The 23,866-nt window shown below is 56.7% G+C and overlaps 2 pseudogenes across 2 annotated transcripts in view; both read left to right on the top strand.

Moving 5' to 3' along the window:
• Positions 1–16,541: 16,541 nt before the first annotated feature.
• On the top strand, positions 16,542–18,479 carry LOC101176274 (annotated as a pseudogene). Its single transcript, XR_004026986.1, has 3 exons — positions 16,542–16,744; positions 17,337–17,361; positions 17,572–18,479. The product of XR_004026986.1 is annotated as a rho GTPase-activating protein 27-like (transcript).
• LOC100602612 overlaps positions 18,138–23,866 on the top strand; it is a 33,617-nt pseudogene continuing 27,888 nt past the window's right edge. Inside the window, exon 1 of the transcript XR_121499.4 lies at positions 18,138–18,222. The product of XR_121499.4 is annotated as an importin subunit alpha-1-like (transcript). The remainder of the gene's footprint in view (positions 18,223–23,866) is intronic.

Below are 23,866 nucleotides of genomic sequence, written 5' to 3'. Positions count from 1 at the left end.
CTTTTTTTTTTTTTTTTTTTGAGACGGAGTCTCACTCTGTCGCTAGGCTGGAGTGCAATGGCACAATCTTGGCTCACTGTAGCCTCCACCTCCCAGGTTAAAGCGATTTTCCGGCCTCAGCCTTCAGAGTAGCTGGGACTACAGGCACCATCACCACGCCCAGCTAATTTTTGTATTTTTAGTAGAGATGGGGTTTCACCATGTTAGCCAGGATGGTCTTGATCTCTTGAACTTGTGAAAAAGTCTGAATTTTATCAATAGCTGAAGCTCTGGGAGTTTAGTTTATATTTCAAGCACATTTTTTTTCTCTATGCCTTTGATCTACATTCTTCTTATCCTCAGCCGAAATGCAAATCTCTCTGTTTTTGACATTCTCAGGAGCTCTCATTTCTTTATTAACTTTTCTTCCTCTGCTGTTCACTTCCAGTTCTTTCAGCACTTTTAATCCTTAGTGCTCTTACATCTTCACTACTCAAATTTTTTACTGGTCATCTATTTATTTGTAATAAACTAACCCTAAATCAAGTGGCTTAAAACAATGACAACATTTACTTTCATAAAGCAGCAATTTTATTTTGATTTTGCTCTGATCATTGTCATTGGGGGGGTATTGCAAAGACTGGTTGCTAGAATTGTCTAAAGATTGCTTACTCACAAATCTGGAAGTTGATGCCAGCCATTGGCTTAGATGTTAGCTGATGCTATTTGTTGGAAGACTTATGTGCTGACTTTCTACATGGCATTGGCTTCCTTATACCTGGTACTAAATTCCACAACAAGCTTCAATAGAGACAGTGAGCTGTATTAACTTTTATGACTTATCCTCAGAAATCGTACACTGTCATTCTCTGTATATTCTATTTGTTGAGGATTTTATAGAAGCCCACTCAGGATAAAGGGATGGAGAAAGGTCTGGAAGACCAATTTCAGTTGAAAATTTTGTTGAAGCAATTTTTTATAGTCTACCACAGTGCACGTTCTTTTTTCTCTTCCTGCAGCTTGCTATAGAATCATAGAAAGCTATGCATTCTACCATGTACCATTCACCATGTGTGTCATTATTACTTCCTCTAAGCTAACAATTGCATTTATGAAACTATTGCTTTAGACATATTATTAAAAATCTGCTCCTTCTTTGAGCTCTATGTCATCTTGTATCAACTTTGCTACTGCGTTTAGCTTTGTCATTTACTGTCTTCTTGGTTCCTTGTCATTAATTGATGGATACACCTACTTGATGGTCTTTAAGGATGACTGCTTCAAGGTATAGCCAGCTTGCTGGCCAGCCTATCTACCCATCCACCTACCTATTCACCCATCCACCCACCCATCTACACACCGCCCACCCATCTAGCCATCCACCTACCCATCTAGCCATCTATACAATCACCCACCCATCTACCCATCTACCTACCCATCCACCTACCCATCTAGCCATCTACCCATTCACCCACCTATCTACCCATCTACCTACTGATCCACCTACCCACCAACCCATCCACTCATCCACCTACCCATTTACCCATCCACCTACCCAGGTAACCATCCACCTACCCAACCACTCATCCACCATCCACCTGCCTATCTGTCTGTCTGTATATCTATCTATCTATCTATCATTTATCTACTGGTGCCTTAAGCAGTTATGTCTGTAGCTGCAGGAAACCATCCTGACTCCCTCCTGGGGACCAAGACAGCCACCAACGGAGCTCTGCCCAGGGCTGTGGACAGGCGCCAAGCTTTTCTCTTGGTTAGCTCCCCAACGTCACAGTGCCTGAACCAGTGACCCCAGCTTCCCTTGTTTAGAGGAGCCAAACTCCTCTAAACAGATGAACAGCAGCAGCAAAGAGGAGTGAACACCCATCTGTCCCTCAGCAGCCCTGAGTGGCTGTGACAGGCTGGGCTTGAGACTTACCAGGTGCTTGGTGAGGTCCCAGTTGTGGATGATCCTGGCCAGAATCTGTGAGGCATCGTCTTGGTGGCAGATGTCACAGTAATAGAGGCCAGAGAAGGCACAGAGCTTGGGTCCTACAAAGAAGAAGCCGATCTGCCAGAAGCAGCCTGGGGAGATGGGTGGAGAGTGAGTGGTATGGCCAGAGTCAGCTCCTAGTAACTTGGGAGCTGCTGTGGTGGAAAGGATCTGTTAACTTTTTAAAAAATTAACAAAGTCAAGAATAACCACCACTCATATTTCCACCACTCAGAACTCCCCCTACTAATTAATCTTTACAACAACACACTGTAAGAACTATCATTATTTTACAGCTGAAGAAATGGATGCTCAGAGAGGTTAGGAAATCTGTCCAGCCACATAGTGATGAAGTGGTGTGGCTGGTATTCAGATCTAGGTTTGCCTGGTTCCTTGGTTTGCCTGCTTCCTGGGGAAGGCACACATACTTGGTCTAATGCCCCCAGGCAGCCCCCGCACAGGGGCATAAGAGCTTCTGGGTGGTACACCAGAGGCAGATGGGTGGGTGACCAGGAGGGTCCCAGGTGGGTCCCATCTGCAGGGACCAGGCCTTTCAGAAGGCAGCTCTGAAGTCCTGTTTTCCATTGCTAAAGGGGCAATGTGTTCCCACAAGTGTTATAAAACCTCATTCCAGAATGTCATCATAATCGTGTGCAGTCATTCAGGGAAGCACTTCCGGAAAAGTGCTATATTGTCTCAAAACTGCCTACAGAGGACAAAAATACTGTTTCACCTGTCAAATAGGAAAATATTTCCCTGAAAATTCCTCTACGCAAGTGATGATTGTAAAGAACTCTTGATTCCACCTGTAGCTCAGAGCAAATCCAACCCGATGAAGCCCCAGGTGTTTTAAATGGTCCTTCCAAAGGTCTTTACCCTCAGTAGTTGGTTTATGTAACAGCTCTGAAGGGCTTGATCAGATCTGCTATTTGTTTTGTTTTGTTTGTTTGTTTGTTTGTTTGTTTTGAGATGGAGTCTCCCTTTGTCGCCCAGGCTGGAGTGCAGTGGCGCAATCTCGGCTCACTGCAACCTCAGCCTCCTGAGTTCAAGTGATTCTCCTGTGTCAGCCTCCCGAGTAGCACCCGCCACCACGCCCAGCTAATTTTTGTATTTTTATGTTGGCCAGGCTAGAGGATCTGCTATTTGTTTAATGTCCTCCAGTGCTTCCTTTTTTTTTTTTTTTCTGGGGGACAGAGTCTTGCTCTGTCACCCAGGCTGGAGTACAGTGGTATGATCTCAGCTCACCGCAACCTCTGACTCTTGGGCTCAAGTGCCTCGGCCTCCACAGGAGCTGGGATTACAGACATGCACCACCACACCCAGCTGATTATTGTATTTCCAGTAGAGATAGGGTTTTGCCATGTTGGCTGATTCCAGAGCCTGCGTTCTGCCCCATTACCCCTTGCTGCCTGTGTCTAGTGTCCCTGCTGCTGGCTCAGCAATGCCAGCCTCCTTTAGGTCCACCCCTCCACTCGGGCCCCAGAATGGAAGCAGCAGAGTAGGGGCTGTGGTGAGCAACGAAGTGGCTGGGGGACAGGGGCCGGGGTCAGGGCTGGCCGTAGGGAGCGGACGGGCAGCCAGCAGGGGGCAGGGCAGTCTGCACGGTTTCTGATGCCCCAGGACTATGGGGCAAGGCTGTCTTCGGCCCCCTTGGTTGGATAGTTCTTACAGTGTAGAGGTGTCTCCACAGCGGGGGCCAGTGGGAGCGGCCAATGGGTGTGTCCTGGGCAAAAAGCAAAGGCCCTGACTCCCCCAGGGGCAGACAGAAGGGTCCCTGGGCCTTGGGACCAGAGGGCGGGCTCTGCTGCTCACTAGCTGCCTCACCCTGACCTTCACCTAATTTCTTCAAGCTTCCATTTCAGTGTCTGTAAAATTCAGCTACTACCAGCTGTTTTGTGGGGTTATTACAAAGCTTAAATGAGACAAGGTTCTGCAAGTACCCTGCAAATTATGAAATACAACCCAGATGCCAGTGGTTGGTGTCTGCCACTGAGCCATGCCTACTGGTAGAAAGGAAACCCAAACTCCCTTGTCTCTAAAAACAAAAACAAAAATTAAAAACAAAAACAAAACCCCACAAGACTCCAGACCTACTCATCAGAGTAGCTCATGAGATGAGACCAGTTTTCCAACTTTGCTTTGTAGATATCCTGGTTCTAGAAATGAATGGAGCTTGGTGAATAATCAAGAAACTACACAGTCAGGTTCCTTGCAGAATTGCTTTTTCTGAGCTGAGACACGAGGTCATGCTGCTGGCCTTCATCATAATAATGCTACCTGAAGCAGCCCCGGATCCTGAATTAAACCTTCCTGGAGCTGTTTTGCAGGGTACCTGACTTGTCCTTCTAGATCCCATGTTCATGGAGCTACACACAAGAAATTTAAGAGCGAAGGGTTAGGAAAAAGCTTTGATTCCCTCAACATCTGGGTGGGTTTTATTATTTCTTCAACAACAAAGAGACATGCACCTGATAGGCCCTCTCTTTTCACCTTACCTAGCAGGAAAGTCAGAGCTAAATTTTCTTTGGCAACCACCACCTTAGCACCTGTACATCATCTGCCCCCTAATTTCTCTCCATCTTGAGTCCCATCTCTAACTTGTTTTTTTGTGGTCCTGGCTTTTCAGTGAATTTGCCAGTTCACCACGTGTGTTTCTGTTGTGATCTGCCTCAAACCTTCTAGGGAGTGAGGTCAGGGTAAGAGTAGTTTAAAAACAAGACAACACGTGGACAGTGAAGCGTGTGGCATTGGGAGAACCCTTCCTGGGTCTTCTCTCCCTTCCTGCGGGAGTAGCCTGGTAGTCTTGCCCACTGCCCTGGTTTATTCACTGGGGATGCAGTCCAGTCGGAAATGGGGCTCTGGCTCAGGGGCAGGGAAAGGGACCTGGGGAGAAAGAGGTTTCCCAACCAGGCCTGTCACAGTAAGCAGCCAAGGACACGGAGCCTCCTGTCTCTCTCAGGCTGGGACGAGGGCTGCCATTCTAGGCATGAGAATTTCCTCTTCCAGAGGCCCTACTCCTCACCACCCTCCAGGACAAGGATTATTATTAACTCAGCTCCTGGTGGGGGAACTGCAGAATCTGTGATGCTAGAAACACAGGACAGGTCCCCTGGGGCGGGGGTGCAGCATTGGCCTTGAGCCCTGAGAATGGTGGCCCCGATTCTTCCCAGGTCCTCCTACTTGGGGCTTGCCTATAGTAAGGGTCCCAGAGCACTGCCAGCAACTGCACCAATATCACCTCTCTGGCTCTGGATTCCTACCTCTATTCATACAGCCAAAAGCTGCGCTCAGTGTTGGATCATAGAGAATTAAGGGTCAAAAATCCCCAGGTCATTTCCAGGTCACTAGTTGTCAGAGGGCTGGCTGGCATCACTAAGCCCCTTCCCTCCTTCTCTCCAACCCCGCCACTCACCTCCAGCATGTTCTTCTTACTGAATTTGTTTTGGGGGCCCAGGAGAGAGTGGCCCCCTTCAGCTCCACTGTGTAGTTGGGGGTGGAAAACTTGGAAGGCTGCCTCTGTGGGAGAGGGAGGAAGGTCACAGGGAGCCCTGGGCTCAGATGTGTCTGCTGTGGCACTCCGGCTCTAGGAATAGGATGGGCATGGCCAGGAAACAACTCTGGGGAAAGAGCTCCAGGGGTTCCTGAACCCAGATACCCTGATCTGTGAGGCCTGGAGGGAGGGGGTGTTAACCAGAGCAGTCCCTCCCTCATCTCAGCATGGTTGGGGAGGGGGCAGCGACCCTTGCCCTTAGAGGGAGAGTGGGTTTGGGAGTCAGATAAACTGGGTTCAGAGCTTGACTGTACCATTTACAAGCTGGGTGACCCTAGCCAAATCCCCTCATCTCCCTGAGCCTCAGTTTCCCCATCTGTAAAATGAAGATCGCCCCTCAGGTAAGTAAGCAGGTCATGTGGCACCTGGCCGGGCAGTGCTCACTGAACAGCCATTCCTTCCCATCCCCAGTGCCTGGTGGTTCCCCCAGGTCTGCAGGCAGGCCCTGAAGTTTCTGCTGCAGATCCGGGCCCAGCCCCTCATCAACCTGCAGATGGCGAACGCATCTCTGTACGAGCATGTGGAGCAGATGCACCTCATCGGGAGGAGCCAGGAGCAGCTAAAGCTCCTGGGGGATTACCTGGGCCTGTGCTGGAGCGGCGCCCTGAAGGAGCTCAGCAAGAGGTGAGCACCCTCTACATGCATGCACACGAACACACACACACGCACACGAACACACACACACGCACATGAACACACACACATGCACATGAACACACACACGCACACACACCCACACACATAAATGTACACACAAATGCACAGACATGCACACACATGCACATGCACACAGATGTACACACATGCAGGCAGTCGTGCACACACACACACACACACACACACACACACGGGGGCAGTGCCCAGGGCAAGGCGTCCACGTGGAGGAAACCTGGGCAGAGATCTTCCCATTGGGCCTAGAAAATGATCACATCTTTTGGGGGTGATTTGGGTTTTTTTTCATGTATCTATTTGTTCACTCAAAAACATGGACTGAGAACATACTAGGCACTGCACACCTGGCGAGGCATGTGGGCTCCAGCACTGAGCAGGGCAGTGCCAGGGCTGACCCGCGGGAAGCCTCTGGCCTGGCAGGGAAGACAGGTGGGAAAGCCAGCAACTCCATCCAGGGGTGAGGGTGAGAAGGGGAGGCAGGTGGGAAAGCCAGCAACTCCATCTGGGGGTGAGGGTGAGAAGGGGAGGCAGGTGGTAAAGCCAGCAACTCCATCCGGGGAGGGGTGAGGGTGAGAAGGGGAGGCAGGTGGGAAAGCCAGCAACTCCATCCGGGGAGGGGTGAGCGTGAGGGGGAGATAGGTGGGAAAGCCAGCAACTCCTTCTGGGGGTGAGGGTGAGAGGCAGGACGTCCTGGAAGCACAGAGGCTTGACATCCAGCCCAGATCAGAGGAGGACAAAGCAGGAAGGACTTCCTGGAGAAAGTGGCTTCTAAGATGAGACCTGAAAAATGAAGAATTAGAAAGGGGAAGCAAAGGGGGAAAGAGCGTTCCAGACAGAAGGAATGGCACGCACAGGCCATGAACCGTCAGTGGAAAGCCCAGGGAGAACTTTGGCTACAGTGAGGAGGGAAGCGGGGAGTGCGGCGAGAGGCAGGCGAGGGCCAGATGTTCCCACCTCTTCCCTGTCCCAGCCAGTTGTCTGGCCCATGCCAGCCTCCCTCCTGAAATTCTCCAAAGAAGACGTGATCAGGGCAAGGCCCCAGGATGCCCTTCAGGAAGCTTCTCTTACCCAGGGCCTGGGGCCTTTGGTGCTCAGGAATGGGATGTGATGCTGGGCTTCAACAGGGACTTAGGCCTCTCCATGCCTGTCATAAATGCTTCCCAGTCCTGAGGTCACAGCCCAAGCCGCAGTCTTCCCAGGGCTGTGCTCTCCCAGCACCCTAAGGAGGGCAGACCTCAGGCGGAGAAGCCTGCCGGTGCCTACTGCCCAGAATGGGCTTCGAGTCCACCTCTGCTGGGTTTCTGGGGGCGGGAACCAGTTCACAAGCCCCTCCAGGTTACCCCGTCTGGCCTTCCCTCCCCACAGGGCTGGCCTAGACAGCACCTCTCTGAAGACTGCCTCCTCCATCCTGGCTGCAGTGCTCCCAGAGCTGGGCTTCCTCAGGGCCAGGGTGTGCCCCGAGCAGGTCCCCAGGGGCTCTCAAGGGGTGCTGCAGGGGCTCTCCCCTAGGCAAAGAGGAGAATCTGGCCCCACAGCTGCCAGCTGAGCCTTGGTCTCCTCTGCAGGGCCTGGAAGAACAGAAACCCCTCGGGGGACCACCATGTGGGACCCTAGACCCTTAGAAGGCTTTGCCCCAGGAGGCTCTGCCCATCCTGAGCATCGCGGGTGACTGGGTCTCCACCTCCTGGCAAGTGCTGACTCACTTCCTACCTCTGAGAGTCCATGACCCAGGGCTCCAGAGAGACTATCCTCCTGCCCACCTAACCAGGTGGTAAAATCTCTGGGGTCAGGGGGGTCCTCATCACCCTCCTTGATCAAGGAGCCAGGTACCTGCACAGGCCTGCAGACCTGTGTAGACCAGATGCCTGTGGGGTGGGTTGTGGACCCCAGCCCCATTCACCCATCCCCGCCCTGCTGAGAGAGTTTGTTCATCGGCTTTACTGACCTGTCTCTGTGGGCACCAGGGGCAGCCCTGTCTCTCTCTCCCTGGCCCTCCTGCTCTGTCCCTGGGCAGCAGCGCTGTACTCCTGCTATGCACTCAGCCTGCTTCCCATGCCTGTGGAAGTCCCATGGAAACAGCATGGGGCAGGGGAAGGAGCGTGGGAGGCCCTCACCCACTGTGAGTCAGGAAAGTTGCTTTACTTCTCTGGGTCCAGCTTTCCCATCTATAAAATGGGCCAGTGATTCCTCCATTCCTGTGGCCTCCTGAGCAGTGGTGAGGGCTGCATGAGGGACCCAGAGTCGGGGCCACAGATGGCCCTGGGTCAGCATCGTGTGTGCCCTGAGGGCACCTGATCCAGCCTTGGCAGGGCCCAGAGGAGCTCCCAGAGGAGATGGCATCTGAGCTGAGGGCATGCAGAGATCTTTTCCTTTTTTCTTCTAAAATGTTTTTCTTCTATACAAAGGTCAATCTTCCAAGCGAGGAAAATTTATGAAAGGGAATAAAGGAGACCATTCAATCAGCCCTTGTCAGAGCCCACCACCACCTGCTTCTGCACCTCACTCCATCCACACACACGTGTTGCCACAACACCAGTGACATCGTGTATCTATTGAACTGGGGCTTAGAAAAATGAAGAAAGAGCAGAAACGGCAGGGGAGAACCTGGCTTTCCTGGCTAAAGGACCAGTAGCAGCAGGCGGGCAGGAGCACAGCTCACGGAGGCCCTAAGGGGCTCTGGGCAGCTGGGTTTCGGGTGCAGGGCACAGAACTCAGAGGGCCCTCGAGGCCTTTGGATTTGATCTGCCACCCTTAGGGAACCATTGAAGGGTTCTGAGCACGGGGCTGTCACTGCTGATCAGCAGCTTAGAAAAGACCACTCTGAAAAGACCAGGCACGGTGGCTCACGCCTGTAATCCCAGCACTTTCAGAGGCCAAGGTGGGCGGATCACCTGAGGTCAGGAGTGTGAGACCACCCTGGCCAACATGGCGAAACCCCGTCTCTACTAAAAATACAAAAATTAGCAGGGCGTGGTGGCGGGCGCCTGTAATGCCAGCTACTAGGGAGGCTGAGGCAGGAGAATTGCTTGAACCCAGGAGGCGGAGGTTGCAGTGAGCCAAGATCACACCACTGCACTCCAGACTGGGAGACCGAGTCTCACTCTGTCTCAAAAACAAAAACAGACAAAAAGACCATTCTGGCCCCAGTGGAGTGCAGTTGGTGAAGGGGAGAGCCCTGGGTGGCGGCTGGTGTTAGTAATTAACCCAGGGAGCTGGGCCTGGACCGAGTCAGCCAGAGGGGAGGCTGAGAGAAAGGGAGGGCTGAGGCATGGGCAGGTCTTGGATGTGGGACAGGAAGTCAGGGAGGAGCTGTCCTGCACTAGTGGCAGCTGCCTGGCCGGGTTCTCTCCGGCAGACCTGGGGCATGTCTCCAAGGGCCAGAGAGGCCCCTGAGAGTGTCCTCTCCAGCCCTTGGGAGGAAGCCATCACAGAAATGCCCCACACCCTGTCCACCCACCAGACCTTGGTGTCCCTCGCAACAACCAGGGAGGGGTGGGCAGAGGAGGAGCCAGGGCTCAGGAGACAGGTGGCACCCAGGCCCCCCACCCATGTCCCCCCGATCTTCCAGCCCTTGCCTGGCCCTTTCCTTCCCCATCACTTCATCGGTTCCAGGAGCTAAGATTTGACCTCTCCCCTCATCTTCCTCTCTCCCAGAGAGCCCTCCAGATTCCTCTGGTCTCTTTCCCAGGTAGCCAGCCTCACACCAGAGGACAAAGAGGTTCTTCTCATTGTGTGGGCGGAGAAACTGAGGCCCCAAGTAGGGCTGGCTGTGCCCCGGTGCATGAGAGTTTCTCTCCTGGAGGCCAGGAGGGGAAGTGGCCTCTCACCCCTGGGTCAGTGCCCTCTCCCCTCTGGCCTTGACTGAGCACTGCAGAGAAGCCACTTGCAAGTCCTTGCTGAGAGGGTGACAGGCCCAGGGCACAGGGGCTCCCAGGGCTTCCACGACTGTGGTCAGAGGACAGATGGCAAAGCTAATTCTCCATCCAGATCAGCCCACCCTCCTGCCAGCTCAGGGCCAACCTGTGTCCCCCCAGCCCACTGTGTCCCATGTTTTCTTGGTGACAAATGGCAGCTTCCCTTCCTAGAGTGCAGGAAGTTCACTGGGGACACCAGCATGGTAAACTGAGGGGCCAGTTGGCATCTTGGCCTGTGTGGCTGCTTGGTGAGACCCACCCTCTCCACCCCGGATTGGGCTCCCCTGGACCACAGCTGAGGCCACTAGCTGGGACAAGGCCAAGTCCCCATTCCAGATGCTCCACAGCTTGCACCCGGGAGGCCCAGACCCAGGGCTGGCACCATCCTGTCCCCAGATGTCTGGGGCATCCTGGGGCAGGTTCCCAAGCATGCTCTGACTTGGAATAACCTCCCACCGTCAGTACCCATGTAAACACACACAGCCAGGCCAGGCAGGTTTTGTACCGGGGACTTTCTGCAGGTGTTTCCTCTCCATCTCTCAGGATGGGGCCCACTGGATCCCTCCCGTTGGTGTAGTGGAAACTAGAGCTGCGTTGGCGGCTGAGCCCTTGTCCTCTGCTCCCCCCGCCACCTCTGAAATGGGATCTGCTGTACTTAGGACACGTCTCAGTTGCTCTCATGTAGCACTGAAACCAGACACTTGAATGTCTGTCCCTCGGCCAAAAGAGGGGCCACAGGAGGGCAGAGGCCATATCCTGTGCATTGCTGTCCCCAGCACTGTCCCTGGTATGTAATGGTGGCAATAATGACAACAGCCTGCATCTCTAGGCATTCACCAGGTGGACAGGGGTGCAGGCTCTGGAGCCAGGCCCCTGTGTTCAAACTCCAGCTCTCCCACCTACTAGCTGTGTGACCTCAGGCAAGTGATTTAACCTCTCTGTGTCCTCTTCTCAAACTTCGGGTTGTGATAGTACCAGCCTCACAGGATTATTGTGAGGATCAAATGAATGAGTGCATATGAAGCTCTTAGCCCAGTTCCTGGTCCCAGGTGTCAGCACCCATCCTCCTCCGCATGATTAATTAATTACGTTTACTGTGAGCTCTGCACCAAGCCAAATGCTTTCAATAAGTTAATCCAGACAACTCCATTTCCCAGAGAGGGGAACCCAAGGCTCAGAGAGGTTAAGTAATGTGCCCAAGGTCCCACCAGCTAGTTAGTTACCTTGAAGACCAGGTCCCAAGCCCAGGCAGGCCCAATTACACTCCTAGCCCCTGCCCCGCCCAGGCGGGAGGTGTCTGCCTGGTGAGCAGCGCCAGGGGAGTGTAAACAAACACAGGCTGGCCTGGGTCCTGGAAACCTTTCTAAAGAATCGCTTGTGTTTTGTTTGAAGGCTCAACCACAGGAATTATCTCTTGAAGTCTCCACATAGGTTCAGTGTTGCTGACCTCCAGCAGGTGGGAGTGTCATGCTTCCCCCGCCCAGACCTCTAGAGAGACTTCATCCCCAGAGAAGTCAGCAAGGAAGATGGAAGAGGGGGGTGTCTGTAGTTTACTAAAGAAGACGGCAGGCTGTAGCTTTTCTGCAGCTCAGGGGGGGTTGCCCTGCTGCCCCAGCTTCCTGGGCAGGGACGGATACCCCCAGTACCCCTGGAATAAACAAGCACTCCAGCAACCCCAGGATCACAGGGAAGAGAGCTTGGAATACTCCTTTCCCCAAGGGGAGGGTACAGTGGATTTGGGTCTCATCTATAAATCCCATTAGCCCCCAGTGAACTCAGTGCCCATGGGCTGGACACTGGCATTGCTCAGCCTGATTCAGGGCGGTTTTCTTTTCTTGCCCACGTGGAAACTGCGGGTAGAAGTTCTCCAGGCAGGGTGCCATGGTGCCTCGGTGCAGCTGCTTGAAAGGCCTGGGGCCTCAGTTTACCAGCCCTCTGCAGATCGCAGACGGGGTGTATGAAGGATTCCTACTTGCCCTCCGCAGATCGCAGATGGGGTGTCTGAAGGATTCCTCAAGGCCCTGTTCGAATTTGCCTCCCAGCACATCTACCACTGCGACCTGTGCACCCAGGGCAGCTTCATCTGCCAGATCTGCCAGCACCATGACATCATCTTCCCCTTTGAGTTTGACACCACAGTCAGGTATGCCGGACACTCAGCCAGCTGCCTCCCAGCCCCACCCTTCACCACACCCACAGCCTGGTGCAAGCACGCAGGGCAGCAGGCCTCGCTCTATGGGCGGGAACATATTGAACATCCGCTTTGTGCCGTGCCAAAGGGCGGTGCAGTTGTTGGGGCAGCCCATGCCCTGGGCAGTCATGGCCGGCTCTGGACCAGCTCAGGGGGCAAGACAAGTTCTCCCAGGACTCCTCTGCCTCTACGGAACCATCTGTGTTCCTAAAGAAGAGGTGGCTGCCGGCTGTCTGAGTGGAGCCTCCTGGAGCCTCAGTGTATGCATGGGTTGAGGAGGGTTGCATGAGTTACCGCCCTGCACTGTTGGCATGAGACCAGGCACAAAGTGGGCACCTGGTGGGTGGTAGCTGCCACTGCCACTGCTACTGCCTCTGTTGCTGAAATGATCCCTCTTGTTCCCAGTTATTGCTCATTATCAGCAACCTCTCAATGGAAAAATTCATCCAGACCTTCCTGCAACCCATGTGGGCGTGGAAAACTGAACTGGGAACATTAGTTCTTTTTCTGTCAGTGTCCACTGGCCGGGATTCAGCCCTGAATGGGCCTGGGGGTGAGTTTTAAAAATTACACAGTCTTGGCCAGGTGCGGTGGCTCATGCTTATAATCCCAGCACTCTGGGAGGCCAAGGCGGGTGGATCACTTGAGGTCAGGAGTTTGAGACCAGCCTGGCCAACATGGTGAAACCCTGTCTCCACTAAAAACACAAAAGTAAGCTGGGTGTGGTGGTGGGCACCTGTTATCCCAGCTACTTGGGAGGCTGAGGCAGGAGAATCACTTGAATCTGGGAGGCAGAGGTTGCAGTGAGCCTCACACCAGCCTGGGCAACAGAGCAAGGCTCTGTCTCAAAAATAAATAAATAAATAAGTAAATGGTTTTTAAAATATAGGTAAGAAATCTTTAATGAATCTCAAGCAGCATTTATAAAAAATGCAATAGGACACAGAATATCAGGGTGCATTGTGTGAAGTATGGGTAAGCACTGTTTCAAGAATCTCCTGTTCCGGGATGGAGAGGCACGGCGTGCGTGCATGGGTTACACAGTATGTCGCAGCCGTATCATGGGTTCTGGTCAAAAGCGCTGGCCAGTGTGGCCACAGGTCAACCTCCAGCCCAGCCGGCACCAGCAGGTGTGCTGCTCTCTCCCCAGGTGTGCCGAGTACAAGGCCATCTTCCACCAGAGCTGCCAGGCTGTGGTGAAGAAGGGCTGCCCCCACTGTGCTCGCTGACGCAAGTACCAGGAAGAGAACGTTTTCGCCTGGTGCCCCTCTGCTGACCCTGCTCTGAAGGCCGGGGGTGAGTGTGGCTCAGCCATCCCAGCTGGGTTTGCTATCAGCCCAGGATACTCACCGTGTCACAGCTGTGTCCCCTTGTCAGGAAGACCCTCAGATGTGACCAGAGCACCGGCCTCCCAGAGAAAGCCCAGGAAGTCCCCGTGATGGCCCCTGGCCCTCCCCCCACCCCTCTGCTGCAGGAGGCGGGGCCACCACCAGATGCTCCCTGTCTCGGGGCAGACAGGGCCTTTACTCACCAGGCCCTGGCTCACCAGCGTCCCGGCACCTCCGTGAGGGCTGCCCAAACACTGTGGAAAGGGGACTTGGGGAGCATTTTCAATTCCACATTCCTGATTAAAAGGTCTCGTTTTTTAAGGTGGGTTTTCCCATTCGTATTTCAACAGAAAGTATTTTTTTATTCTTGACCCTATGCGAGTCACCCATGAAATCCAGACATTCTCACCCCCAGCGGATGCACAGGAGCCACATCATACCTGCGTGACCCCATGCAAAGACCATCACCACTGCCAGCTGCTGCCTGGCTGTGCTGCAGGTGGGGAGAGACCTAAAAGGTAGGTAGGGAGAGAAGATTCCTTCTGTCACTATTTTCTAAGCATGTTGGGCACCAAAGACCAATGCTGAGTTCTGCTGTGTGCCCACCCTGGAGGGTCCCAAGGTGCCACCAAGCCTCAGACACACTGAGATTCTCAGAGGAAGTGTGGACTCACGGGTGGGCAACGCCTAGCAGGGGCAAAGATACAGAGGTAAGGGAGTTCCAGAACGAGTGTGGCCAGATTCAGCTTCCCAGCCAACCCTGGGCCCCCAGGAGGTGCAGTCAAGAGGGGCCATGGCCTGGGGTTCGGGCTTCTCTTCCTCCCAGAACACTGGCCTGAATCAGCCAGCTCTTGGCACACACAGCCAGGTCCACAGGCACAACTGTTCCTTGGGGCCCCTGAGGGCAGGGGGTCTGCTGGGGCTGTGGCTTGTGATGTGTGGAGTGAGTGCAGGGTCAGATCAGGGCAAGGCAGCTTGTCCAGAGAGGCAGCTAATTCCCAAACAGAAGACCCCCAAGGTGGAGGGCCCTGGGGCTGGACTCCTGGCCTCTAGGAGGTTGTTCTGAGCTTACCCTGTGGACGGATTGGAGGGTGGCCCTCTTTCCTCGCAAGGATCAAGTGGGAGTGAGGGATGGTGGGAGGGCAATCTGGCCAGGAGAAGCTTCCGGGGAGGCTCCCGCCATCGCCAGTCCCACCATCTCAGCCCCGCGGCCTCTTCCTCCGTGGAGACAGCCAGGATCCCGGGTGTGGCCCAGGATCCCGGGAAGTGCAGGGGAGGGGGTGGCATCTTCTCTCTTCAGGCGCGGGCCTGGCCCAGAGACGACAGGAAGCCAGGACGCCGGGGATTGTCTCTCGCAAAGGCAGCCCAGCCCCAGTCCGGGAGGAAGTTCTGCGGGGCGCTCTCTGCCGGTGCCTCCCTGGTTATACTGTTATACAGGAAACCTGGCAGCGCCGGAGCCGCGCGGTCGAGGAGAGAGCGCGGAACGCCGATCCCACGCGCGCCTGCCGGGACAAGTGGAGACGAGGTCGGCGAGCGGACGCCCCGAGGTGCCCGGGCAGGCAGTGGGCCGCCGAGGGGGAGTAGAGGTGGGAGGTGGGGTGGGGGTGGGGAAAGGGGCAGGGTGGGGGAGGGAAGGGTGCGGCAGGTGGCGGGTCCGCACCCGGGAGCTCCGCGCGCCTTCTCCCCTTGTCTCGGTGCTGGGGCGGGAGCTGCGCAGGCCGCATCCCACGGGGAGGAGAAGGTAGGCGAAGGGCTGCCCTCCATCTGGAGGCGGGAGGGGAGCAGGCCCAGGACCCTAGCGCCGACCCAGGCGTTGACGCCGCTGTAGCTTGCGTCGCCTGGGCGGTGGACGCAGGGGACCTCCTGGCGACGGGTGCGCTCTCGCGCTCCAGGGATCCCCTCGGCCCCCACCAATCCCTCCCCTTCTCTGTGTTCCCGCAGGTCGGCGAAGGAGCTGTGGCCGGGTCCCCTCCTTATCCAGCCCGAGACACTGCGCTCCGGTGGGCGTCCCTGCGCTGGGAATCCCGCTCGGAGTTTTTCCAGGCCCGGCCGGGTTGCGCCGGGAAAGGCCCTGGTTGGGGAGGTGGGCCCGGAGCGGACAGGTCTGCAATCCGTTTGGAAGGGCTCGCAGTGGGTGATTCAGGGTGCAAATGACCTCCCAGCGAACGGGAATGCCCGCACTAGACAACCAGCCCCAGCCTGGCATTCCCAGAGCCGCGGGCGGGAGGGACGCAGGGACTCCGGGACAGCAAATCCCCGGGGAAGAAGGGAGGGCGGAAGGCGGGGCAGGGGAGGCCCACCCTTCTTGGGCTCGGCTAGCGACCAGCCAGCGCCCCTTCAGACGCAGCCTTCCTGGCTCCGGCCCCGGCCTTCTGCTCTGGGCCTCGTCCCAATGCCCCCCAAGGTCCCCAGCAGAGGCATTCAGGCTCCTCCTCGCCCCACTCAGACACAGCTGCTTTGGGTATGGGTGACAGCACCCCTGAGCGTCCCTGTCCCTATTCGCTGCCGTTGCCAGCTCCGATGCCGCGCAATCTCCCCGCCCAGGGCGATGGTAGGGGACTAACCTGCCGGCTCCGCCCATCCGGCCCTTGGGCTCCCTGAGGCCCGCCCAGCCGACGTGAGTGCGCTGCGGGGTCCAGGGGGAAGGGGCGCCGGGGCAGTGTCCACCTTGGGGTTTGTTGGCTCTGGGCAGCTCGATGACCCCGCCGCCGGGGCCCAGTGTGCTTAGTGACTCAGTGTACACCCTTTCCTCGTCGAGGAACGCTTGACAAAGTGGCGAAGGAGCCCTACGGGAGTCCCGGTTGGACCCTGCTCCTTCGGTCCCTCAGCCTCGGCAAGCGGCGGTCTCCTGGCCCTTGGCCCGGGTCACCTTAGGAGGCAGGAGGAGATGTGGTCAGTGTAGGAGCTTGGAGGGGCCATGTACTTCCGGGGAAGACCACCGACTCAGGGCTTTGGTGGAGGGGCGCCGGCAGATTTAGTTAGGCTCTCCCCCATCCCTGACACACCGAGCCGGGGCGGGAGCGGGGCTTGTGACCACTCCGGAGAGCTTTGGGGGCCCCTGCTCTGGGACTCCGCACGGATAGTCACTGGCTCAGAGTGCATTCTCCAGGGGCCACTCTCGTAGGGACACTGCAGGGGTCACAGGGCAGGTGGGCAGCCTTTCTCAGGGGGCGGCGTGAGAACCGGAGGGCAGGGGGCGGGGGCGGGCCCGGCTCGGGCTCACGTCTGCGTTGAAGCCTCTGGGGAAGGAGAGAGAAACCGAGAGAACCGGTTCCCCCGCCTTGACAGCGGAGGCCCCCACACCAAGGCCCTTGGACTAAGCGGGGCAGGGACAGCCTCCAGGTAGAGCTGTTCGCCGGGGCGTCTGCAGAGCCCGAATCCCAACCCTGACCCCGGGGCCGGGCCGCAGGCTCCCGGAGGGAGGCGGTGCTACGGGACCCTCTGCGGATTCTCTGCGGGCGGGAGGCGTCCAGGCGGGACAGGGCCCGGGGAGCGGCAGGAAATGGGCTGCTCTTCCCACTTGACTGACGGGAAAACTGAGGCTCGGTCAACTATCAAGCAAGCGTGGTGTCGACCTCAGAGCAGGTAATCCCCCCTCGTTTTAAAGCCAAGGTTTCCCTCGCAGTCGATTTGGACCAAGACTACCCACAATCTCCCCACCGCAGGACTGAAGCGAGGCTCAAATCTTATAATCAACCCCACGGAATGAAAGGGTTGTCCTAATTCCAGCACTGAGTGTAAGAATGGAAGCCTTAGATGTTAGTGTAAGAATGGAAGCCTTAGATGTGATTTTATGCAAGTCCCCATTTTAGAAATGGGAAAACTGAGGCCCGAAGGCGAACGGCAAGTGCAGCATCGGGACTCGAACCCAAGTCTGTCCTCGAGTGCTGGGCTATTCCAGGCTCGGTGGTCTTGACTTCCGCGGCCCTACTCCTTGTTGCCTGCAGGAAAACGCTGCGGCCGCGACGGCGGCGGATGTGGAGGAGAGCGTGTACGTACTGGCGGAGCACCCCTTCCAGTACACCGGCAAGGACGGGCGCCGCGTGGCCATCCGGCCCAATGAGCGCCAAGGGCCGCTGCGACGCAGCACCGAGCACTGAGCACTGGTGACACGTGCGGCGCAAGCCCGGCGGCCGCCCCTTCTACCTGCCCGCGCAGTACGTGCGCGAGCTGCCTGCACTGGGCAACCCTGCCACTGACGCGCCGCCAGGTCCCCCCTCGGGACCCGCAGCCCCTGAGCCGCTCGCCTACGACTACCGGTTCGTGAGCGCGGCGGCGGCAGCGGGCCCCAACGGCCCCCCCGCGGAGCCCCGAGGCGCGGCACCGCAAGCCAGCGCGGCAGCCTGGCGCCCGGCCTGCCCGCCTGCCTGTGCCTGCGGCCCACGGCGCCCGTGCGGCCCGCGCGGTCCCTGGACAACCTGACGCGCGCCGCCGTCTCGCCTCCCGCCGGCTACCTCGGAAGCAGCGGCAGCTCCAAGGCCTGCAGCGTAGCGGGCTCCTGGGTGTGCCTGCTGCCCCTGGTGCACAGCGACTCAGAGAACGTCTAAGAGGCCATCCAGTAGGTGCGCGGCCCGCCGCGGCAGGAGATCGTGAAGAAGGTACGACCCCGGGCGCGGAGCAAGGGAGGCTCGTTGAGGACCGCGCCCGCGGGGAGCCTGGGCGGAGGAAACCCGCTCGGCTCAGCGTCGGGCACGACCCCCACCTCTGTCGGAAGACTTCGGATGAGCTCCCTCTCCCCAACCGCGAAACAGTGCAGGCCCCCATCCCTCATCTGCAATTCCCAGGCTCCAAAGCTCCCTGGAAGCCCGAAAGGTTTTTCGTAATCAAATTGGTGGCAAAATTGCGCTTGAACTGATGTGAGGCTGTTGATGGTCTTTATTTATCGCACTTGTGTGAATATTCATGTTTTGCTGCAGAAATGCAAATGAGCTTGATGCCCGGCTGCTGCCCCAAGCCCTGCTGGGAGGTTATGTAACCTACAGCAGGTGGGTGCCACATATTATCTTTCCAAGTCCCAGCTGTTCTATATTCCGAAGTGCATCTGGGCACGGAACGGGAGATTGCGGGCCTGCCGCCAGCTCAAGGAGCCTGGGGTCAGATGAGAGGGTGGATGTGAAAGTCAGGCGTCTGCTTCCCTTTGAGGGTGCTTCTAGCATTTCAGTTCCTTTTTTTTTTTTTTTTTTTTTTTTTTTTTTAAAGAACTCCTGATGGATTTGTTTCGGAAAGACGTGTTAAGTGAGGTTGTTTTTTCCCCTCTTCAGAATCCAGTTGTGTTAATCTGGGAAATCGAAAATAGAGCACGTTTTACAAACACTCTTGCATCCTCAGAACACTCTGGGCGACTCTGACATTTTGAACGTTAGGAACTTTTCAGGGAGGGGCAGCTCGAGGGGGAAAAAAGGATGCTTAGAACCGTTCTGCCATCTGCCACCGGCCGTGTGATGATCTTGAGTCAGTTCTCTTCCTCTCTCAGGGTCTCGGTTTGTTCGTTAGCACAAAGGGAGGGGATGGACAGATGACCTCTGAACCTTGGGAGCCTCTGATTTCTTTCGCTGTGCCTGATGTCATTACCATGAACATTGATGCCCAGCATGTGCCAGGACTGAGTCCGGAATGCCCAGACGAAGGAGACACACCTCCGCAGGCCCGCTGCTGGGTGTTCCCTCCGCCCGTCTCGTTACAATGCAGAGCTCAGGTTTTGAGACTAGGGAAAGGGGAACTGGACTTTGCTGGGTCACCTGCCAGCTGCCGACAGCCACTTAACTTACACGCGAGGACGCTCCCCCAGGCCCAGCGTCCTCTGGTGTAAGCACAATACCTAAGGATTAGGGTTGTGAGCCTTAAACGAAGTAAGGCTTCGAAGCGCTTGGCAGCAGCAGGGGGTCCACCCAGACTGGGTCATCCTCGTTTGGCTTTCTCTGGGTCTGCGCCACCTTCACTCCCGCTCCTGCAGCGGCAGCCCGCCGCCTTGTGGCCAGGGTGGAAAACGGCACCCGGCGGGCGGGGCTGGAGACCGTGGCTGGTTCCTGTTTCGCGCCCCTGCCAGCGGGCCAGGCAGCTTCTCTGGGATGGGTGGCTGGATGCCAGCGCTGTCCCACCCCACACCCCCCGGCGCCCCTCTGTTTCCTGCGCAGGCTCCCGGTGGCGCACTTCGCGGCCTCTCCACATTCTCTGTCCTGGTGACGGTGGGAGGGTGCCTGCCCGTCTGAGCGGAGCCCCTGGAGGTGGGGGAATGGTCTTGCTCTTTGAACCTCGCATCTGGCCCAGGGTCTGGCTCAGTCAGAGTGCATAGAGAGTGTGTGTTGAAAAGGGCGGAGGTGCGGCAGCCCCTTACCTATGAGCCAGGCCTCTGTAGGTCTGCCCAAGGGCCATCACCCCAGGCCCCAGGACCAAAGAGGAAGGAGACTGCCCAGGTCCTGACATCTCCTGAGAAGACAGATCACCCCGGCTGCCAGGGCGCCTGCCAGGTGGCCCCTCTGCCCATCCTTCCTCCAGCTCCCAGCAGGTTCCCAGTTGCAGTGGCATATGGGGGGAGGAGGACAGGTGATGAGGACAGGGGACTTACCCGGGGGTAACCAGGACATTGGCCAGAGACAAGCTGCTCCTTGGCTCCACTTGTGGCCCTAGTTCGCTGTGTGGCCACCACAAGTCACTTTGCATCTCCGGTTCAGTTTCCTCCCCTGTGCAATGAGTGCAATAATGCCACGGAGCTTTATTCAAGAGGCAGCTGTGGGTCTCCCTGGTGCTCCACCCCCAACAAAGTCCAGGGTAGGGAGTTGGTCCTGCCCCCCCAAGGGAACCCCACCCCTGCCCTTAGTTGTCCCAGGTGGCATTTCCCCACCATGATCCTCCAGGCCCATTCACTTGTTCATTAGGCATGAACTAGCTGAATACCTGCCAAGCCTTGGTGAGCCTTCGGATCTAGAGAGGACTGAGGCACAGCCACCCACCCTCTTGGATAGGAGGCCAGCAAGAGAAGACATGGGGCTGGGGCTCAGGAGCGGAGCGTAAGATTGGGAGTGGGTGCCCACCCAGGCAGGGCCTCATGGGTCCTTGCCAGGAATGTGCGCGTTATCCTGCAGCTGCTGTGAGGCTTTTAGCAGAGACAGGAGTGGGATTGAGAAAAAAATCCCTGTGGCCAGGGCTTCAAGAATGGCCGAAGCTCTTGGTGGTCTCGTGGGCACGTGGTGGTAACAGAGGTTTGGGAGGTGGATGGGCAGGGTCTGGGGGCCGAGGGAGGTGGGAGGGAAATCGGGTTGAGTTCTAGATTCCCAGCTGGCACTCGTGGGCAGACAGTGGTGCTGCTTACTGAGTGGGGGTGGGGGGACTTGGAGAGGAGCGGGGTGGAGAAAGATGGGGCCTGCCTGGATTTAGGTGCCAGACAAAGGGAAGAGAAACATGAGGGTGCTGGCTCAGAGGACAAGGAATGTCTAGAAGAAGGACGCACAGGAAGGTCACGTGAGAGAAAGGCCATATAACACTTATCTGAAGTGGTCACTAGAAGCTCAGCTGGTCAGGGGGGTGCTGAAGGCAGAGGGCAGTGGTGGAATGAAGTGAGGGTGAGAATTGAGCATGTAGACAACAGGCAGAAGGAGAGAGAGAGACACAGTGTGGTCAGAGGGGGTGTAGGTCATAGATGGAAACGTCCCCAGGTTCCGGTGGGTGGGCAGGAGATGGGGAGGCTGAAGATGGGGAGGAGGTCGTTGCTGAGAAGGGATCTCGGAAAAAAGTGAGTGCAGAACAGAGGGGGCAGGATGTGGGGATGGCATGGCATGGGGGCACTGGGGATTGTGTAGGGACCCCCGTCTGTCAGGCGGCAGCTCAGGGCTTAGGGCAGGCTACCCGGCAGGGCCAGGGACCCCCAGAACAGAGGAGCTCCTGCTATGGATGGTGTTTTACAGCCTTGTCACTCCCCATGCACTCTAATCGCACATGTTGAGCACTTGGTGTGGGCTGGTCAATGTGCTGGACACTGGGGACAAAGTGTGGTAAGATGCAGTCCCAAAGGGGCTAAGAATCCTGTGGGTTCTTGCTCAAAGGCTTGTACCCAGGGTTAAGCTCCCAGCAGCTTGGAAGGCAGGCATAGGCACCTCCATTTGCCCTGAGTACAAACAGAGGTTCAGAGAGGTTTAGTGACAGGACAAAGGTCACACAGCCAGGAAGTGGCTGTGTCCAGGACAGTTCCAGGCCCCCTGACTCCAAGCCCCACCCTGGCCAGCAGGTTCAGTTTCAGCCAGGTGGCCTTTAGGGTTGGCCACCCTGTTCCCCTCGGCAAGAACAGTACAAGCCGAAGGCAATCAAGCGCTCCTTCTTCTGAGCATCCTGTATGCCCAGCCCTGTGGTGGGAGAGCTGATGATGTCCCAGGAGAGGGACATCTCCTGTTCTCTTGCTGCCCAGGAGAGGGCAGAAGCAAACCCTTCTGAGAGGGGAGAGAGGGAGACAGGGAGAGGTAAGCAGGGATGACTCCTCCCCTCCCCCAAAGAGGCCACTCAGGGAGCCCTGGGAAGCCAGGCCAAAGGCGATGCAATAAAGGGGCCTCTGAGACTCTTCCTGTGGCTGTGGTCTTGGCTCTGGGATCTCAGGGTGCAGTCACCATCCCCACCCAGAGGTGGGAAGGCCCAGGTGGGTGGAGCTGGCCTGGACCCCGCCCCTGCTGCTGGGGCATTGGCCGCTGGGAGGGAAGTTCCAGCCGGGCCGCTGCACCTTCTTATACAAGCAACCCAGGAGGCCCCTCCTCTCTGGATCCAGGCCCAGTACCCACTTCCTAGGACAAACTCCGAGGCCGCTGTGATTGAAAGAAAGAAACTGGCCTCGGGACAGACCCTCCTGTCCCCTCTTGGGGCCAGCCAGGGGGCCTTTGGCAAGGGGCGTAGGTAACAGCAGGAAGCTGAGGCCAAATTGAGGGGACTCCAGCTAGCCCCTTGCCTGTAACTCCCTCCTCCCACAACCCTCACCCTCACCCCCCAGCTGGGGCAGCCGCCTCAGCTGTCTCCCTCCCAGGGACTCACCTGCAGCCCCAGGCTGTCCCAGGAGCCCCTCTGCGTGCCTAGGACCTGACTTAGGAGAGAGCAGCTTCTTGGGTCCCCCTCCCACCCTCACCCCACATTGCTGTCCCCCCAGGGATCTCCCTGCACCACCCCCCCCTACTCCCCTGCAGGCCACATGGTCTCTGGGGGCCTCCCTGGAGCCTGCGCCTGGTTCTCACCTCCTTAGTTCCTGGCTCCCTTCAGCCCCAGGGGCCTGAGATGGGCCTCACCTGCCCCCTCACCTCCTTCCCAGGCCTCAGTAGTTGACCTCACTCTAGACCTATTTTTTTATATTTATTTTATTTTAATAGTTGTGGGGAGCAGGTGGTGTTTGTTCTTTAGTGGCGATTTCTGAGATTTTGGTGCAGCCGTCACCCGAGTGGTGTGCACTGTACCCAATGTGTAGTCTTTTGTCCCTCACCCCCCTCCCACACTTCCCCCACTCCCAAGTCCCCAAAGTCCATTATATCATTCTTAGGCGTTTGCGTCCTCATAGCTTAGCTCCCACAGACCTGTTTTCTCCGCCCTTCTTAGAGCTGACCGTGTCCAGTACAGGGAAGGGTGGGCATCGGTGCCAGGCCCTGGGAAATGGGAAAGTCCATGATCATGACCAGGGGGTAGCTGCTGACCAGGGATGTGATCGGGGCTCCATGCCTGAATGTTAGGGAGATTCGGAGCTGGATCTGTGCCAGGGAGTGAGAGGTCAGCGGCTGTTGGTTCATATTGAGGGGGAAATAGGGCTGCCAGGACTAGGGCTCTGGGGCACAGGGGCATAGGGGCACAGGCGCTCTTGCTAAAATTTGGGAAGCTGTTTCCAGATTGCAGAAGGATTCTGGTGTTGAGGGAACTTGCAGAGCTGTTGCCAGGTGAGCCCCGCAGGACCCTTCTGTCCAGCTGAGGCCCCTGTGGGTGCCCACTCTGCCTCTTTGCCTTCTCCTGGCTGGGGGTCCCCTGTGAGGCATGAAGGGAGTGGGGCAGGGGCCCCTGTCCAGGCCTCCGTGTCTGTCTAGGGGCTGGGCCAGAGAGAGGAAGCAGAGGTAGCAGAAGGGCCTGCCTGCAGAATCCTCCCAACCTCCCCTTTCCTTTCTCCTCGTTGGCCCAGTTAAATGTGTAAATTACTATTCCCTCCCTATAAAAATAGCTTAACTCCATTACAAATATTTGAATAATAGGAGGAAATCTCGAATGACTGTTAGCATGTTGGTTTCTTCCCAT

The sequence above is a fragment of the Nomascus leucogenys genome, chromosome 19 (genome assembly GCF_006542625.1).
Source record: "Nomascus leucogenys isolate Asia chromosome 19, Asia_NLE_v1, whole genome shotgun sequence".
Taxonomy (NCBI): Eukaryota; Metazoa; Chordata; class Mammalia; order Primates; family Hylobatidae; genus Nomascus; species Nomascus leucogenys.
The sequence above is the reverse complement of the archived record's forward strand: the minus strand, read 5'-3'. Positions and strand labels throughout refer to the sequence as shown.